General features: G+C 32.9%; 1 long non-coding RNA gene across 3 annotated transcripts; it reads right to left on the bottom strand.

Annotated features, from left to right (window-relative positions):
- Positions 1 to 280: 280 nt before the first annotated feature.
- On the bottom strand, positions 281 to 4,324 carry LOC129287434 (uncharacterized). Of its 3 annotated transcripts, none has more exons than XR_008587703.1 (4): positions 3,858 to 4,322; positions 2,021 to 3,661; positions 1,822 to 1,897; positions 281 to 551 (listed from the first exon to the last, which is right to left on the bottom strand). It is a non-coding gene; the product is annotated as an uncharacterized LOC129287434 (long non-coding RNA). The 3 variants fall into 3 exon arrangements; XR_008587704.1 differs by having other exon boundaries at positions 281 to 548; XR_008587705.1 differs by lacking the exons at positions 281 to 551; positions 1,822 to 1,897 and having other exon boundaries at positions 3,438 to 3,661; positions 3,858 to 4,324.
- Between the last annotated feature and the right edge of the window lie 612 nt (positions 4,325 to 4,936).

The following is a 4,936-nucleotide window of genomic DNA, read 5'->3' as shown; positions in this document are numbered from 1 at the left end:
GAAGATAATAAATAATAAATTTAGCTTCAAATGACTTAATGAAATAATGAATTACATCCTTTAGCTAGAAATAAATAAATATTTTTCCCAATAATATGATTTTGAGATTAAACAATGCTAATAAGATCACATATATGTTAAAAGTTTATATTAACCATAAATATAAAATTTTCAATGATAGTGTAGTGCGATAAAGTACTTTCAGAGAATTATTAGAGAAATGATAAATTTTTAGCTTAAACTTAGGAAGGGCTTTATCAGAACAAATAATAAGCGTGGACACACAATCCACGAGGGTAAATAACTAATCAAGCATGGACATACAATTCACAAGGGTAAGTAACCAGTCAAACGCAGCTAGAAGCCACGAAACAAGCAGCAAGTGCACGAATCAAGCGCAAGCATGAAGCCCACAAAAACAAGCATGAGTACAGTGTTCATGAATACCATCCCTCCGATCCACATGCGTTAGCTTTCACATGGGGCTAGCACCTCCTATAAGCACCTCGCAAGCTACGTATCCCATGGCATGCTAAGGGCTAATGGAACTGCTGTTAAAATCCAGTATTCTGAACTCAGTCTCCCTAATTAAAATCAAGCTTACATAGAGTTGAAAAAAATTTCAAATTTTTCACTTTCAAAATATGTGATTTGGTTGTCATCTTCCATTCCCATAATCAATTTCATTTCTTCCATGCACAAGTTGTTGTACTAAAAGTTTGCACATCAAACATAAAGTTAAACAGTTAGGTTGTTTTTGAAAAGTAACACTATTTGTCGTACATCAACTTTAATTATTACTTATCAATAGCATAAATCATTAGTAAAATTAAGATATCATCATTAATAAAATAATTATTAAAAAAATAGAATTGACAAGAATGTTTATATAACTAATAAAGAAATAGTATTAAAATTTAAGTAAAAGAATTTTTATAAACAATTGCTTGAAATTCATTCAAAACTCGACCCACTCACCTGATAGTTTTTCCAAAATTCTAAAGTATGCTTTCTTAATCTTTCACTTTAATTCTAATGGTGTTCCTGATTTCTTGAAAAACAAATCATAATTCTAAAATCATTTATCAAGAAATTTTTCAATCACTATTTGTGTATTAAAATTCAATCCAAAATAATGTTAACGATAATATTCCAACAAATTATGTTTTAAATATATTTAAATCAGTTAAAACATTTGACAACTTTTCATTTATTCTCATAATTCTTTATGACTTATACTCATTCATAAATCATAATAAACCATATCTATTATTCTTAAGCTTCATCTAGACTAAAATTGTGAAACAAGCATTGTATACAATCATTTCTCTCATTTTGCTATTTTAAAATTTTCAATTAACAACTTGAACCAAATAATAGATACTTCTCCTAGCGAATCTTAACAACTCACAATTCACCAAATGTCCCTATCCCACATTTTTACAAATACTTTGAGGGCATGATTTATCATTAACAAATTTATGAGATAATTACCCATGCATTTCAACAACTTTCTTTCCCTCCATGTCTTCTTTATATCCACGAACACATTGAGGGCATTCTCCAATTCTCCAATAATTAAGTTATGAAATGAACATATCCAAGTAAGTTCTACAACTCCCAACATTAAATTCCATGGTTAAATATCAGCTTAACATCATTATTAACCATTCCCACCATCAACTGAATTTTCTCCTTACACTCGGCTAAAATATTACAACCACAGTGAAGAACAAAAACTGCACCCAATGGCTGGAAAAAGAAGGAATGATTTGGTGGGCTATATAATCCGACGAGAAAGGAAAGAACACAACATCTTACCTTAACAAAGCTCAGTGGCAACAAACATAAATCAGCCACTGAACAGCGTCGAAGGAGAAAAGCTAAGGGTTTCAATCTGTCATACACACGAGAAGACAAGACTATAATTTCAGCCAATAATAAAAGAATCATCTACCACATGCACGCACACTGGATTTTGACAGCAGGGAAGGAAGAAAAGAAGAAGAAAAACACTAACCCCTGAATATGCATCTCGGTTAAGCGCAAAACAGAGCAACAAAAACTATTCAACCTCTCCAAAGATAGCGAAGAGGAAGAAGAAGAAGGCAACAAAGACAGCAACTCGATGGAAACCTCTCGGCCATACAGAACAGCACGATGATAAAAAAGGAGAATCAGCAACCAACTCACTGTGGCTGGTGAACGTGAATAAAGATGATGACAGCGGATGAAGCACAACAGCGAGAAATCAACCACTTGTGACAGCGAGCTACGGATGTAGATAAGAGACAGAGATAGACCGACTATGAATGTCTAGAAGAGTGTATATAGGTGGTGGAAAAAAAAAAAAGAAATGAGATGCTCTGTTTTCTTTGCACGAAAGAAATGGTTTTCCGATCAAAAGAAGGTTGGGAAAAATTACAAAAAGGAACATGTGAAATCACAAGAAAAGGCACAAGAATATTACAAAAGGATACAAGATTTTTAATTTAAAACTAATTTTAATTTTTTTTCAATTTAAAATTTAAGGTCATTACAGTATAATATATATTAACTATATCTCTGTCCCTACCAAGATGTAAGCAAAGTGGTTGCATGTTATATGCATAAGGCTTATCCACCTAATACATATTTTTTAAGAATAAGGTTGTTTTAGTCTTTGGTTACCTGATTGATACCATTCACAACTCAACTAACACACACTCACTTGACTTTTCCTTACAAACTAACAAAAGTAAACAACGGCAGCTATAGACTAATGAAACATGGGTGGAAAAGGAGATGAAGGATTTAGCTTTTGGTGCAAAATAGATTAATTAGATAGTATCTACAACAATACTGATTTTTGTTAATAAAAAGCTACATTAAAATTAAATGAATAATAATATTATTACATATAATACTTATATAGTGGAATGGATCATAGAGGCGCGAACAAAAGCATTTCGGGTAACACCTCAAGAAAAAAGGCACAGTGAGCACTTGGGAGTAAGCATAAAAAAGGATATGCATGTGGTACATGCAAAGGCTAACAGTGAGACGTATGCATTTTTCTTAAATATATTTATCTCAATTTTGAACAATTTTCTATATTTATAAAATTGAATACATATGAAAATACAAGGATACGGAAGATAATATGTTTTTGAAATTTGAACTGATTTGCCAAATCCAGCAACATGGACAAACTTTACTGACGAAAATAAGAAGATTTTGTCTAAGTCGCATTCATATTATTCATTCTCAAAAGCTAGTAATCCAACCAACTATTTTTGTTTAAAGTAATTTTTCACATGTGTAGCTCACTGTGAATAATGCGTTTGAAAAATCTTTTAATAAATTTGACAGAGCAATTTGTGTTTGGATTTGACTAAAATATTCTAGTGACTATGTGGAAAAGGATAGGAGTGGATGGAAGTAAATTAGGAGCGAAATTGTAATATACGAAGTCAGATTCATTTACTTAAATGAAAAGCAGTAGAAATGACTATATTCATGAATCATAAACTAAAATGAAGAAAAACTAAGTGCTAGATTATAATATTCCCTGTTCCCTTTTTCTAATTCCCCTGTGCTCTTTCTCACATCATTTCCCTTCCATTCCGCAGAACCAGCCTCCCCTGTTAGCCACAAGCATTGCTACATCCAAACGCCTCACCTGTTACAAGATAACATTAGAATCTACTCCCGTTCAAAGTTTTAAGTAAATGACACTCATATTATTACTGAGAGAAATAGTAGGTTGGGTTAGTCTGCAAAATGGGGATTCAGCAACTAGTGCTAACATAAAGAGAAATCAGAAGATTTTGAGCAAGGAAGCTAATGAAAATGAAAGCCCAAAGGATTATTCTTACCCTTTCCTCAAGAACACCAAGAGCAGAGGGCAGCGAACCACCACGAGAAGCAGCAGTAACCCACAGCAGCTGTCAACTCTACCAACGAAAGAAGATAACACCAAAAGCGAGTCAACGGCAATCCACGGCAACCGCGGCGGCAGCAACCTAAGTAACGACGATAACCCCAGAAGCGAGTCGACAGCAAAGAGTGGACCACCAATGAAGTAGAGGTGAATATTTAGGTTCAGAGAGTCCGATTCATGGAGCAAGTGGGATTTCTTGTTTGCAATATGGGATTTCTTGTTATGTAGCCCTTTCCGTTCTATCAAGATATTAGAAACAATTATTTTGTTAATATAAATTAATAATTGATTTAGTAAATAAAATTAATATAAATTATAAAATTAATTAAAAAATCGCCTGAAAGAAAAGGTCCATCAAGTGGCCAGAAAAAAAATTCGGTGTGGTTTGTTTGGTGGGAAGAGATAGACAACCGGTATTTTTTTGTTTCGAATTCGAATGCAAAATGTAGAAGGTAACAGGTAATTTTTTTGTTCCCTGTGTAAAATATAAAAGGAAACAGGTGGTAAATTGTTGGGTCCAGATTCTCTCAGTATCGGCCTTCTTAGCATCCTTTAGAATCTCTAAATCCTGACCGCTCAAACAATCTAAAAGCTCACAATATGCCACATCACAAGGCATTTAAAATGCACCTCAACTGTCCACTTTGTTTTAATCCTGATGGTCCATTCTCAGCATCATTAAAATACGTACAAAAACACTCCAACTCAAACATACGTCGATTTTCTGGAATTATGTTGCTGAGCTCGGCGAGAAAACTACAAAAAGGCAAGGTAAGGTAAAATAACTCATATCTTTTCATGAAAATTTGTATCTTTTACATATTTTCACGGCTAATGTGACAAAAATCTCAAAAGTTTTTTTTTTTTAAACTTCCTCTCCATTTAAAACAAAGGCTTTTTTTTTTAAGGTTGGCATTTTTTCTTTATGAAATTCATAAACAATGCTATATTACTTTTGTTTAGCAGTGTAGAAGATTTATTTATTGTCTTTATGATTTCACTGATGATTATATA

Source organism: Prosopis cineraria, unplaced genomic scaffold, assembly GCF_029017545.1.
Source record: "Prosopis cineraria cultivar Desert tree isolate PC_DT_omini unplaced genomic scaffold, ASM2901754v1 PC12, whole genome shotgun sequence".
Taxonomy (NCBI): domain Eukaryota; kingdom Viridiplantae; phylum Streptophyta; class Magnoliopsida; order Fabales; family Fabaceae; genus Prosopis; species Prosopis cineraria.
This window is presented reverse-complemented; position numbering and strand designations above follow the sequence as displayed.